Source organism: Oncorhynchus keta, chromosome 15 (assembly GCF_023373465.1).
Source record: "Oncorhynchus keta strain PuntledgeMale-10-30-2019 chromosome 15, Oket_V2, whole genome shotgun sequence".
Lineage (NCBI taxonomy): Eukaryota > Metazoa > Chordata > Actinopteri > Salmoniformes > Salmonidae > Oncorhynchus > Oncorhynchus keta.
The window spans coordinates 368968-385478 of NC_068435.1; the positions used below are offsets into that span (position 1 = coordinate 368968).

At 43.2% G+C, this 16511-nt stretch overlaps 1 protein-coding gene across 1 annotated transcript in view; it reads right to left on the reverse strand.

Annotated features, from left to right (window-relative positions):
- The window catches only part of myom1a (myomesin 1a (skelemin)), a 198575-nt gene that overhangs the window by 122503 nt on the left and 59561 nt on the right, over positions 1-16511 (reverse strand). The gene's annotated exons all lie outside the window — the stretch shown is intronic.

Below are 16511 nucleotides of genomic sequence, written 5' to 3' on the forward strand. Positions count from 1 at the left end.
TTGTTAAAAAAGTTTGAAATATCCAATAAATGTCGTTCCACTTCATGATTGTGTCCCACTTGTTGTTGATTCTTCAAAAAAAAAATACAGTTTTATATCTGTATGTTTGAAGCCTGAAATGTGGCAAAAGGTCGCAAAGTTCAAGGGGGCTGAATACTTTCGCAAGGCACTGTAGAATACTACCATCATAGATACAACCTAACCATCACAGACAGAGTCCTTCTGTTAAAGATGGAAACCTACCATCATATAACCTTTGTTATAGATATAACCCTGACATAGGGAAGGGAAAGGGGGATACCTAGTCAGTTGTCCAACTGAAATGTGTCTACCTTCATAGATATAACCTACCGTCATAGATAAAACCCTACCGTCATATATATAACCCACCGTCATAGATAAAACCTACCGTCATAGATAAAACCTACCGTCATAGATAAAACCCTACTGTCATAGATAAAACCCTACCGTCATAGATAAAACCCTACCGTCATAGATAAAACCTACCGTCATAGATAAACCCTACCGTCATAGATAAAACCTACCGTCATAGATAAAACCCTACCGTCATAGATAAAACCCTACCGTCATAGATAAAACCTACCGTCATAGATAAAACCCTACCGTCATAGATAAAACCTACCGTCATAGATAAAACCTACCGTCATAGATAAAACCCTACTGTCATAGATATAACCCACCGTCATAGATAAAACCCTACTGTCATAGATAAAACCCTACCGTCATAGATATAACCCACCGTCATAGATAAAACCTACCGTCATAGAAAAAACCCTACTATCATAGATAAAACCCTACTGTCATAGATATAACCCACCGTCATAGATAAAACCCTACTATCATAGATAAAACCCTACTGTCATAGATATAACCCACCGTCATAGATAAAACCTTACCGTCATAGATAAAACCTACCGTCATAGATATAACCCACCGTCATAGATAAACCCTACCGTCATAGATAAAACCCTACTATCATAGATAAAACCCTACTGTCATAGATAAAACCCTACCGTCATAGATAAAACCCTACTATCATAGATAAAACCCTACTGTCATAGATATAACCCTACTGTCATAGATATAACCCACCGTCATAGATAAAACCCTACTATCATAGATAAAACCCTACTGTCATAGATATAACCCACCGTCATAGATAAAACCCTACCGTCATAGATAAAACCCTACTGTCATAGATATAACCCACCGTCATAGATAAAACCCTACCGCCATAGATAAAACCTACCGTCATAGATATAACCCACCGTCATAGATAAACCCTACCGTCATAGATAAAACCCTACTATCATAGATAAAACCCTACTGTCATAGATAAAACCCTACCGTCATAGATAAAACCCTACTATCATAGATAAAACCCTACTGTCATAGATAAAACCTACCGTCATAGATAAAACCTACCGTCATAGATAAAACCCTACTGTCATAGATAAAACCCTACCGTCATAGATAAAACCCTACCGTCATAGATAAAACCTACCGTCATAGATAAACCCTACCGTCATAGATAAAACCTACCGTCATAGATAAAACCTACCGTCATAGATAAAACCTACCGTCATAGATAAAACCCTACCGTCATAGATAAAACCTACCGTCATAGATAAACCCTACCGTCATAGATAAAACCTACCGTCATAGATAAAACCTACCGTCATAGATAAAACCCTACTGTCATAGATATAACCCACCGTCATAGATAAAACCCTACTATCATAGATAAAACCCTACTGTCATAGATATAACCCACCGTCATAGATAAAACCCTACCGTCATAGATAAAACCTACCGTCATAGATATAACCCTACTATCATAGATAAAACTCTACTGTCATAGATAAAACCCTACCGTCATAGATAAAACCCTACTATCATAGATAAAACCCTACTGTCATAGATATAACCCTACTGTCATAGATATAACCCACCGTCATAGATAAAACCCTACTATCATAGATATAACCCTACTGTCATAGATATAACCCACCGTCATAGATAAAACCCTACTATCATAGATAAAACCCTACTGTCATAGATATAACCCACCGTCATAGATAAAACCTACCGTCATAGATAAAACCCTACTGTCATAGATATAACCCACCGTCATAGATAAAACCCTACCGTCATAGATAAAACCTACCGTCATAGATATAACCCACCGTCATAGATAAACCCTACCGTCATAGATAAAACCCTACTATCATAGATAAAACCCTACTGTCATAGATAAAACCCTACCGTCATAGATAAAACCCTACCGTCATAGATAAAACCCTACTATCATAGATAAAACCCTACTGTCATAGATAAAACCTACCGTCATAGATAAAACCTACCGTCATAGATAAAACCCTACTGTCATAGATAAAACCCTACCGTCATAGATAAAACCCTACCGTCATAGATAAAACCTACCGTCATAGATAAACCCTACCGTCATAGATAAAACCTACCGTCATAGATAAAACCTACCGTCATAGATAAAACCCTACCGTCATAGATAAAACCTACCGTCATAGATAAACCCTACCGTCATAGATAAAACCTACCGTCATAGATAAAACCCTACTGTCATAGATATAACCCACCGTCATAGATAAAACCCTACTGTCATAGATAAAACCCTACCGTCATAGATATAACCCACCGTCATAGATAAAACCTACCGTCATAGAAAAAACCCTACTATCATAGATAAAACCCTACTGTCATAGATATAACCCACCGTCATAGATAAAACCCTACTATCATAGATAAAACCCTACTGTCATAGATATAACCCACCGTCATAGATAAAACCCTACCGTCATAGATAAAACCCTACTATCATAGATAAAACCCTACTGTCATAGATATAACCCACCGTCATAGATAAACCCTACCGTCATAGATAAAACCCTACTATCATAGATAAAACCCTACTGTCATAGATAAAACCCTACTGTCATAGATAAAACCCTACCGTCATAGATAAAACCCTACTATCATAGATAAAACCCTACTGTCATAGATATAACCCTACTGTCATAGATATAACCCACCGTCATAGATAAAACCCTACTATCATAGATAAAACCCTACTGTCATAGATATAACCCACCGTCATAGATAAAACCCTACCGTCATAGATAAAACCCTACTGTCATAGATATAACCCACCGTCATAGATAAAACCCTACCGTCATAGATAAAACCCTACTGTCATAGATATAACCCTACCGTCATAGATATAACCCTACTGTCATAGATATAACCCACCGTCATAGATAAAACCCTACTATCATAGATAAAACCCTACTGTCATAGATATAACCCACCGTCATAGATAAACCCTACCGTCATAGATAAAACCCTACTATCATAGATAAAACCCTACTGTCATAGATAAAACCCTACCGTCATAGATAAAACCCTACTATCATAGATAAAACCCTACTGTCATAGATATAACCCTACTGTCATAGATATAACCCACCGTCATAGATAAAACCCTACTATCATAGATAAAACCCTACTGTCATAGATATAACCCACCGTCATAGATAAAACCCTACCGTCATAGATAAAACCCTACTGTCATAGATATAACCCACCGTCATAGATAAAACCCTACCGTCATAGATATAACCCACCGTCATAGATAAAACCCTACCGTCATAGATATAACCCTACTGTCATAGATATAACCCACCGTCATAGATAAAACCCTACTATCATAGATAAAACCCTACTGTCATAGATATAACCCACCGTCATAGATAAAACCCTACTATCATAGATAAAACCCTACTGTCATAGATATAACCCACCGTCATACATAAAACCCTACCGTCATAGATAAAACCTACCGTCATAGATATAACCCACCGTCATAGATAAACCCTACCGTCATAGATAAAACCCTACTATCATAGATAAAACCCTACTGTCATAGATAAAACCCTACCGTCATAGATAAAACCCTACTATCATAGATAAAACCCTACTGTCATAGATATAACCCTACTGTCATAGATATAACCCACCGTCATAGATAAAACCCTACTATCATAGATAAAACCCTACTGTCATAGATATAACCCACCGTCATAGATAAAACCCTACCGTCATAGATAAAACCCTACTGTCATAGATATAACCCACCGTCATAGATAAAACCCTACCGTCATAGATATAACCCACCGTCATAGATAAAACCCTACTGTCATAGATATAACCCACCGTCATAGATAAAACCCTACTGTCATAGATAAAACCCTACCGTCATAGATATAACCCACCGTCATAGATAAAACCTACCGTCATAGAAAAAACCCTACTATCATAGATAAAACCCTACTGTCATAGATATAACCCACCGTCATAGATAAAACCCTACTATCATAGATAAAACCCTACTGTCATAGATATAACCCACCGTCATAGATAAAACCTTACCGTCATAGATAAAACCTACCGTCATAGATATAACCCACCGTCATAGATAAACCCTACCGTCATAGATAAAACCCTACTATCATAGATAAAACCCTACTGTCATAGATAAAACCCTACCGTCATAGATAAAACCCTACTATCATAGATAAAACCCTACTGTCATAGATATAACCCTACTGTCATAGATATAACCCACCGTCATAGATAAAACCCTACTATCATAGATAAAACCCTACTGTCATAGATATAACCCACCGTCATAGATAAAACCCTACCGTCATAGATAAAACCCTACTGTCATAGATATAACCCACCGTCATAGATAAAACCCTACCGCCATAGATAAAACCTACCGTCATAGATATAACCCACCGTCATAGATAAACCCTACCGTCATAGATAAAACCCTACTATCATAGATAAAACCCTACTGTCATAGATAAAACCCTACCGTCATAGATAAAACCCTACTATCATAGATAAAACCCTACTGTCATAGATAAAACCTACCGTCATAGATAAAACCTACCGTCATAGATAAAACCCTACCGTCATAGATAAAACCCTACCGTCATAGATAAAACCCTACCGTCATAGATAAAACCTACCGTCATAGATAAACCCTACCGTCATAGATAAAACCTACCGTCATAGATAAAACCTACCGTCATAGATAAAACCTACCGTCATAGATAAAACCCTACCGTCATAGATAAAACCTACCGTCATAGATAAACCTACCGTCATAGATAAAACCTACCGTCATAGATAAAACCTACCGTCATAGATAAAACCCTACTGTCATAGATATAACCCACCGTCATAGATAAAACCCTACTATCATAGATAAAACCCTACCGTCATAGATAAAACCCTACCGTCATAGATATAACCCACCGTCATAGATAAAACCCTACCGTCATAGATATAACCCTACTGTCATAGATATAACCCACCGTCATAGATAAAACCCTACTATCATAGATAAAACCCTACTGTCATAGATATAACCCACCGTCATAGATAAAACCCTACTATCATAGATAAAACCCTACTGTCATAGATATAACCCACCGTCATACATAAAACCCTACCGTCATAGATAAAACCTACCGTCATAGATATAACCCACCGTCATAGATAAACCCTACCGTCATAGATAAAACCCTACTATCATAGATAAAACCCTACTGTCATAGATAAAACCCTACCGTCATAGATAAAACCCTACTATCATAGATAAAACCCTACTGTCATAGATATAACCCTACTGTCATAGATATAACCCACCGTCATAGATAAAACCCTACTATCATAGATAAAACCCTACTGTCATAGATATAACCCACCGTCATAGATAAAACCCTACCGTCATAGATAAAACCCTACTGTCATAGATATAACCCACCGTCATAGATAAAACCCTACCGTCATAGATATAACCCACCGTCATAGATAAAACCCTACCGTCATAGATATAACCCTACTGTCATAGATATAACCCACCGTCATAGATAAAACCCTACTATCATAGATAAAACCCTACTGTCATAGATATAACCCACCGTCATAGATAAAACCCTACTATCATAGATAAAACCCTACTGTCATAGATATAACCCACCGTCATAGATAAAACCCTACCGTCATAGATAAAACCTACCGTCATAGATATAACCCACCGTCATAGATAAACCCTACCGTCATAGATAAAACCCTACCGTCATAGATAAAACCCTACCGTCATAGATAAACCCTACCGTCATATATAAACCCTACCGTCATAGATAAACCCTACCGTCATAGATAAACCCTACCGTCATAGATAAACCCTACCGTCATAGATAAACCCTACCGTCATAGATAAAACCTACCGTCATAGATATAACCCACCGTCATAGATAAACCCTACCGTCATAGATAAAACCCTACCGTCATAGATAAAACCCTACCGTCATAGATAAACCCTACCGTCATATATAAACCCTACCGTCATAGATAAACCCTACCGTCATAGATAAACCCTACCGTCATAGATAAACCCTACCGTCATAGATAAAACCCTACCGTCATAGATATAACCCACCGTCATAGATAAAACCTACCGTCATAGATAAAACCCTACCGTCATAGATATAACCCACCGTCATAGATAAACCCTACCGTCATAGATAAAACCCTACCGTCATAGATATAACCCACCGTCATAGATAAAACCTACCGTCATAGATAAAACCCTACCGTCATAGATATAACCCACCGTCATAGATAAAACCTACCGTCATAGATAAAACCCTACTGTCATAGATAAAACCCTACCGTCATAGATATAACCCACCGTCATAGATAAAACCTACCGTCATAGATAAAACCCTACCGTCATAGATAAACCCTACCGTCATAGATAAAACCCTACTATCATAGATGAAACCCTACTGTCATAGATATAACCCACCGTCATAGATAAAACCCTACCGTCATAGATAAAACCTACCGTCATAGATATAACCCACCGTCATAGATAAAACCTACCGTCATAGATATAACCCACCGTCATAGATAAAACCTACCGTCATAGATATAACCCACCGTCATAGATAAAACCTACCGTCATAGATATAACCCTACCGTCATAGATAAAACCTACCGTCATAGATAAAACCCTACCGTCATAGATAAAACCTACCGTCATAGATATAACCCACCGTCATAGATAAAACCTTACCGTCATAGATAAAACCCTACTATCATAGATAAAACCCACCGTCATAGATAAACCCTACCGTCATAGATAAACCCACCGTCATAGATATAACCCACCGTCATAGATAAACCCTACCGTCATAGATAAAACCTACCGTCATAGATATAACCCTACCGTCATAGATAAAACCTACCGTCATAGATAAACCCTACCGTCATAGATAAACCCTACCGTCATAGATAAACCCTACCGTCATAGATAAACCCTACCGTCATAGATATAACCCACCGTCATAGATAAAACCCTACCGTCATAGATATAACCCACCGTCATAGATAAAACCCTACCGTCATAGATAAACCCTACCGTCATAGATAAACCCTACCGTCATAGACAAAACCTACCGTTATAGATATAACCCTATCGTCATAGATAAAACCTACCGTCATAGATAAACCCTACCGTCATAGATAAACCCTACCGTCATAGATAAACCCTACCGTCATAGATAAACCATACCGTCATAGATAAACCCTACCGTCATAGATAAAACCTACCGTCATAGATATAACCCTACCGTCATAGATAAAACCTACCGTCATAGATAAAACCTACCGTCATAGATAAAACCTACCGTCATAGATATAACCCTACCGTCATAGAAAAAACCTACCGTCATAGATAAAACCCTACCGTCATAGATAAAACCTACCGTCATAGATATAACCTACCGTCATAGATAAACCCTACCGTCATAGATAGAACCTTACCGTCATAGATAGAACCTTACCGTCATAGATATAACCCACCGTCATAGATAAAACCCTACTATCATAGATAAAACCCTACCGTCATAGATAAAACCTACCGTCAAAAATAGAACCCCACTGTCATAGATAAAACCTTGCCATCATAGATAAAACCTACCGTCATAGATAAAACCCTACTTACTATCATAGATAAAACCCTACTATCATAGATAAAACCCTACTTACTATCATAGATAAAACCCTACTATCATAGATAAAACCCTACTATCAAAGATAAAACCCTACTATCATAGATAAAACCTACCGTCATAGATAAAACCCTACTATCATAGATAAAACCTACCGTCAAAAATAGAACCCCACTGTCATAGATAAAACCCTACTATCATAGATAAAACCTACCGTCAAAAATAGAACCCCACTGTCATAGATAAAACCCTACTATCATAGATAAAACCCTACTTACTATCATAGATAAAACCCTACTATCATAGATAAAACCCTACTATCATAGATAAAACCCTACTATCATAGATAAACCCTACTATCATAGATAAAACCTACCGTCATAGATAAAACCTACCGTCATAGATATAACCTACCGTCATAGATAAAACCCTACTTACTATCATAGATAAAACCCTACTATCATAGATAAAACCCTACTTACTATCATAGATAAAACCCTACTATCATAGATAAAACCCTACTATCATAGATAAAACCCTACTATCATAGATAAACCCTACTATCATAGATAAAACCCACCGTCATAGATAAAACCTACCGTCATACATCCTTATCATATATAGAACATTACCATCATAGATAAAACCTTACAGTGAAATATGGAAACCTACCGTCATAGAACCTTACTGTTATAGAACCTTACCGTGGCCTTCAGCAGCACGTTGCATTCTGGGGTGACCTGGAAACCAAGATAGTCCACGAAGTGAGGACCTGAGAAAGACAACAGATAGAGTTAATATCGCTACAGGACAGCACTCTGCAGACAACAGACAGAGTTAATATCGCTACAGGACAGCACTCTGCAGACAACAGACAGAGTTAATACCGCTACTGGACAACACTCTGCAGACAACAGATAGAGTTAATACCGCTACTGGACAACACTCTGCAGACAACAGACAGAGTTAATACCGCTACAGGACAGCACTCTGCAGACAACAGATAGAGTTAATACCGCGACAGGACAGCACTCTGCAGACAACAGACAGAGTTAATACCGCGACAGGACAGCACTCTGCAGACAACAGACAGAGTTAATACCGCTACAGGACAGCACTCTGCAGACAACAGATAGAGTTAATATCGCTACAGGACAGCACTCTGCAGACAACAGACAGAGTTAATACCGCTACAGGACAGCACTCTGCAGACAACAGACAGAGTTAATACCGCTACAGGACAACACTCTGCAGACAACAGACAGAGTTAATACCGCTACTGGACAACACTCTGCAGACAACAGACAGAGTTAATACCGCTACTGGACAACACTCTGCAGACAACAGACAGAGTTAATATCGCTACAGGACAACACTCTGCAGACAACAGACAGAGTTAATACCGCTACAGGACAGCACTCTGCAGACAACAGACAGAGTTAATACCGCTACAGGACAGCACTCTGCAGACAACAGACAGAGTTAATACCGCTACAGGACAGCACTCTGCAGACAACAGACAGAGTTAATACCGCTACAGGACAGCACTCTGCAGACAACAGACAGAGTTAATACCGCTACAGGACAGCACTCTGCAGACAACAGACAGAGTTAATACCGCTACAGGACAGCACTCTGCAGACAACAGACAGAGTTAATACCGCTACAGGACAACACTCTGCAGACAACAGACAGAGTTAATACCGCTACAGGACAACACTCTGCAGACAACAGACAGAGTTAATACCGCTACTGGACAACACTCTGCAGACAACAGACAGAGTTAATACCGCTACTGGACAACACTCTGCAGACAACAGACAGAGTTAATACCGCTACAGGACAGCACTCTGCAGACAACAGATAGAGTTAATACCGCGACAGGACAGCACTCTGCAGACAACAGACAGAGTTAATACCGCGACAGGACAGCACTCTGCAGACAACAGACAGAGTTAATACCGCTACAGGACAGCACTCTGCAGACAACAGACAGAGTTAATACCGCGACAGGACAACACTCTGCAGCAATATAATATCAATCATCTAACAACATGACAAGTGCAAAACAATATATTCCACACCTTGTCTTCTGATCCATTCAGCATGTTCAAACTCAGACTTTTTCTGGAGCTCTCTGAACTCTGGAGAAGTAGAAGAAGTTACACATAATAAATAAATATAATATATAATAATAATATAATTTAAAAAACTAAATAAATAATAAACAGTTGTCGGAATAGTAACCTATAGGAACACAGCCATATTTCACCACTACCACACTTTCCCCCAGACAGTTGTCAGAATAGTAACCTATAGGAACACAGCCATATTTCACCACTACCACACTTTCCCCCAGACAGTTGTCGGAATAGTAACCTATAGGAACACAGCCATATTTCACCACTACCACACTTTCCCCCAGACAGTTGTCGGAATAGTAACCTATAGGAACACAGCCATATTTCACCACTACCACACTTTCCCCCAGACAGTTGTCAGAATTTGAACCAACACTACACCAAAGCCATCACATGAACATGCAGTTTGAGTCTAAACACTACTGGTCTTCTCCTACCCCCTAGTGGACACAACATGTCACTGCTATCAGAGCCACACCCACTGGTTGTGGTAGGCATGGTGACTGAACCCCTGTGGTGGCAGTCATGGTAATAGGTGGGGTGTGGCCTTACCTTCTCCAATCAGCACCAGGCTGGTGGACCCCTTGGCCTTCCCGTCCACGAGGTTAAAGGTGAATGTTCCCTCGTCTGTGACCGCGAGAGAGTCCATGAACATCTCAATGATGCCTGAGTTCTTGTCAAAGTTCATTTGGTATTTCTAGAGGAGGGAAATGTGACACAGAAATCTACATGTGAGAACATGCTTGCTTGGGAGTGTTCTTACAAGTGTGTGTGTGTATATATGTGTTTTGTGTGTGTGTGTGTGTGTGTGTGTGTGTGTGTGTGTGTGTGTGTGTGTGTGTGTGTGTGTGTGTGTGTGTGTGTGTGTGTGTGTGTGTGTGTGTGTGTGTGTGTGTGTGCGCGCGTGAGTGTGTGTGTATTCTGACCACAATGTGTGTGTGAGTTGATGATTGAGATGTGTGTGTGTGTGTGTGTGTGTGTGTGTGTGCGTGTGTGTATTCTGACCACAATGTGTGTGTGAGTTGATGATTGAGATGTGTGTGTGTGTGTGTGTGTATTCTGACCATAATGTGTGTGTGAGTGGATGATTGAGATGTGTGTGTGTGTGTGTGTGTGTATTCTGACCATAATGTGTGTGAGTTGATGATTGAGATGTGTGTGTGTGTGTATTCTGACCATAATGTGTGTGTGAGTTGATGATTGAGATGTGTGTGAGTGTGTGTGTGTATTCTGACCATAATGTGTGTGTGAGTTGATGATTGAGATGTGTGTGTGTGTGTGTGTGTATTCTGACCATAATGTGTGTGTGAGTTGATGATTGAGATGTGTGTGTGTGTGTGTATTCTGACCATAATGTGTGTGTGAGTTGATGATTGAGATGTGTGTGTGTGTGTGTGTGTGTGTGTGTGTGTGTGTGTGTGTGTGAGTTGATGATTGAGATGTGTGTTTGTGTGTGTGTGTATTCTGACCATAATGTGTGTGTGAGTTGATGATTGAGATGTGTGTGTGTGTGTGTTTCCTCACCTCTCCGTTCTCTACGATCGCATCGTTAAAGACATAGTCCACATGGCAGCCAGCGGTGAACTTCTCAACCTGGGTCCAGAACCTCACACGACCCTTCTCCAGGAGCTCCATGGCCATCTGAGTCTTGAAGGGAATGACTGGGGAGGAGGAGAGAGTGAGACAGCATCAGAACAGAGTGAGAGGAGGAGGGGCAGGGTGAGGGGTGGAGTGTCAGGGGCACAGAATGAGAGGAGGAGAGCGGGGAGACAGAGTGAAGGAGGAGAAATGGGTACAGAATGAAGGAGGACAGAGTGAAGGAGGAGAAACAGGGGGACAGAGTGAAGGAGGAGAGACAGGGGAAAAGAGTGAAGGTGGAGAACCAGGGGGACAGAGTGAAGGAGGAGAAACATGGGGACAGGGTGAAGGAGGAAAGACAGGGGAAAAGAGTGAAGGAGGAGAGACAGGGGGGCAGAGTGAAGGAGGAGAAACATGGGGACAGGGTGAAGGAGGAAAGACAGGGGGACAGGGTGAAGGAGGAAAGACAGGGGAAAAGAGTGAAGGTGGAAATACAGGGGGACAGAGTGAAGGAGGAGAACCAGGGGGACAGAGTGAAGGAGGACAGAGTGAAGGAGGAGAGAAGGGGACCGAGTGAAGGAGGAGAAACAGGGGGACAGGGTGAAGGAGGAGAAACAGGGGGAAAGAGTGAAGGAGAAGAGACACGGGGAGAGAGTGAAGGAGGAGAGACATGGGGACAGAGTGAAGGGGGAGAAATGGGTACAGAATGAAGGAGGACAGAGTGAAGGAGGAGAAACAGGGGGACAGAGTGAAGGAGGAGAGACATGGGAACAGAGTGAAGGGGGAGAGACAGGGGGACAGAGGGAAGGAGGAGAGTCAGGGGACAGAGTGAAGGAGGAGAACAGGGGAACAGAGTGAAGGAGGAGAGACATGGGAACAGAGTGAAGGAGGAGAAACAGGGGGACAGAGTGAAGGAGGAGAAACAGGGGGACAGAGTGAATGAGGAGAGACAGGGGGACAGAGTGAAGGAGGAGAGACAGGGGGACAGAGTGAAGGAGGAGAGACAGGGGGACAGAGTGAAGGAGGAGAGACAGGGGGACAGAGTGAAGGAGGAGAAACAGGGGGACAAAGTGAAGGAGGAGAAACAGGGGGACAAAGTTAAGGAGGAGAACCAGGGGGACAGATTGAAGGAGGACAGAGTGAAGAAGGAGAAACAGGGGGACAGAGTGAAGGAGGACAGAGTGAAGGAGGAGAGACATGGGGACCGAGTGAAGGAGGAGAGACAGGGGACAGAGTGAAGGAGGAGAGACAGGGGGACAGAGTGAAGGAGGAGAGACAGGGGTACATAGTGAAGGAGGAGAAACATGAGGACAGGGTGAAGATGGAGGGACAGATTGAAGGAGGAGAGACATGGGAACAGAGTGAAGGAGGAGAGACAGGGGACAGGGTGAAGGAGGAGAGACAGGGGGACAGAGTGAAGGAGGAGAGACAGGGGGACAGCTGGAAGGAGGAGAGTCAGGAGGACAGCTGGAAGGAGGAGAGTCAGGAGGACAGAGTGAAGGAGGAAAGACAGGGGACAGAGTGAAGGAGGAGAGACAGGGGGACAGCTGGAAGGAGGAGAGTCAGGAGGACAGAGTGAAGGAGGAGAGACGTGGGAACAGAGTGAAGGAGGAGAGACAGGGGAACAGAGTGAAGGAGGAGAGACAGGGGGACAGAGTGAAGGAGGAGAGACATGGGAACAGAGTGAAGGAGGAGAGACAGGGGAACAGAGTGAAGGAGGAGAGTCAGGGGGACAGCTGGAAGGAGGAGAGTCAGGAGGACAGCTGGAAGGAGGAGAGTCAGGAGGACAGAGTGAATGAGGAAAGACAGGGGACAGAGTGAAGGAGGAGAGACATGGGACAGAGTGAAGTGGGAGAGACAGGGGGACAGAGTGAAGGAGGAGAAACATGGAGACAGATCAGACTGGGAGGAGAGACATGGGACAGAGTGAAGTGGGAGAGACAGGGGACAGAGTGAAGTGGGAGAGACAGGGGGACAGAGTGAAGGAGGAGAAACATGGAGACAGATCAGACTGGGAGGAGAGACATGGGACAGAGTGAAGTGGGAGAGACAGGGGGACAGAGTGAAGTGGGAGAGACAGGGGACAGAGTGAAGTGGGAGAGACAGGGGACAGAGTGAAGTGGGAGAGACAGGGGGACAGAGTGAAGGAGGAGAAACATGGGGACAGAACAGACTGGGAGGAGAGACTACTGTCTAGCTCTGGAGAGCAGACGGTCTAGATCAGAACAGTGTTACACGGGAATGCTGGGCAATGACGAATACTCACTGGGGAACTTGTGCTCGTGGCTGATGTCCAGGAGACGCTTCAGACCTGTCAATAACATCACCAACAACATTGGTGACGGCCATGACTGTCAGCATCTCTTTCACACCTCCACCCCCCCTCTCTAATTATAACACCTCCACCCCCCCTCTCTAATTATAACACCTCCACCCCCCCTCTCTAATTATAACACCTCCACCCTCCCTCTCTAATTTTAACACCTCCACTCCCTTCCGCTCCTTACCCCCTCCCTCCTAATTTCCCCCCCTCTCCTTACCCCCTCCCTCTAATTTTCCCTCCCTCTCCTTGCCCCCTCCCTCTAATTTCCCTCCTCCTCTCCTTGCCCCCTCCCTCTAATTTTAACACCTCCACTCCCTCCTCCTCTCCTTACCCCCTCCCTCTAATTTTAATACCTCCACTCCCTCCTCCTCTCCTTGCCCCCTCCCTCTAATTTTAACACCTCCACTCGCCCCTCCTCTCCTTACCCCCTCCCTCTAATTTTAACACCTCCACTCGCCCCTCCTCTCCTTACCCCCTCCCTCTAATTGTAACACCTCCACTCCCTCCTCCTCTCCTTGCCCCCTCCCTCTAATTTTAACACCTCCACTCGCCCCTCCTCTCCTTACCCCCTCCCTCTAATTTTAATACCTCCACTCCCTCCTCCTCTCCTTGCCCCCTCACTCTAATTTTAACACCTCCACTCGCCCCTCCTCTCCTTACCCCCTCCCTCTAATTTTAACACCTCCACTCGCCCCTCCTCTCCTTGCCCCCTCCCTCTAATTTTAACACCTCCACTCCCTCCTCCTCTCCTTGTCCCCTCCCACTAATTTTCACACCTCCACTCCCTCATCCTCTCCTTACCCCTTCCCTCTAATTTTAACACCTCCACTCCCTCCTCCTCTCCTTGCCCCCTCCCTCTAATTTTAACACCTCCACTCCCTCCTCCTCTCCTTGTCCCCTCCCACTAATTTTCACACCTCCACTCACCCCTCCTCTCCTTGTCCCCTCCCTCTAATTTTCACACCTCCACTCCCTCCTCCTCTCCTTGTCCCCTCCCACTAATTTTCACACCTCCACTCACCCCTCCTCTCCTTGCCCCCTCCCTCTAATTTTAACACCTCCACTCCCTCCTCCTCTCCTTGTCCCCTCCCACTAATTTTCACACCTCCACTCACCCCTCCTCTCCTTGTCCCCTCCCACTAATTTTCACATCTCCACTCGCCCCTCCTCTCCTTGTCCCCTCCCACTAATTTTCACACCTCCACTCACCCCTCCTCTCCTTGTCCCCTCCCACTAATTTTCACACCTCCACTCACCCCTCCTCTCCTTGTCCCCTCCCACTAATTTTCACATCTCCACTCGCCCCTCCTCTCCTTGTCCCCTCCCACTAATTTTCACACCTCCACTCCCTCCTCCTCTCCTTGTCCCCTCCCACTAATTTTCACACCTCCACTCCCTCCTCCTCTCCTTGTCCCCTCCCTCTAATTTTCACACCTCCACTCCCTCCTCCTCTCCTTGTCCCCTCCCTCTAATTTTCACACCATACCAAACACAATCCTTTATTGTAATTTCCCTCCTGTTTCTTCCTCTCTGACACCAACAGACAGGAACGAGGTCATAATCGTGAGACAACGGATGATTGTGTCAAGTCAGGGATGACATCATTGGTTTTCCGTCTGTTTTCTACAGATGTTTATTTCCTTCTCCACAATAAGAACGACTTCAATCTGCATCTACTGTAGGTGATGAAGAAATGAAACCTCTATCTGCATCTACTGTAGGTGATGAGGAAATGAAACCTCTATCTGCATCTACTGTAGGTGATGAGGAAATGAAACCTCTATCTGCATCTACTGTAGGTGATGAGGAAATGAAACCTCTATCTGCATCTACTGTAGGTGATGAGGAAATGAAACCTCTATCTGCATCTACTGTAGGTGATGAGGAAATGAAACCTCTATCTGCATCTACTGTAGGTGATGAGGAAATGAAACCTCTATCTGCATCTACTGTAGGTGATGAGGAAATGAAACCTCTATCTGCATCTACTGTAGGTGATGAGGAAATGAAACCTCTATCTGCATCTACTGTAGGTGATGAGGAAATGAAACCTCTATCTGCATCTACTGTAGGTGATGAGGAAATGAAACCTCTATCTGCATCTACTGTAGGTGATGAGGAAATGAAACCTCTATCTGCACGTCACTAAGAGCTCATGTGATGCAGCTGTTAGTAACCGGACCATGAAGAGAATACATCACACAGAAAGCTAACCTTCCCCTACTCACCCCCCAAACCCTGGCCTCCTCCTTCCAAAGATCTGAGGTCACTCAGACCTGATTATATGTTATCTGAGACAGCCAGGAAGGACTGACTCAACCT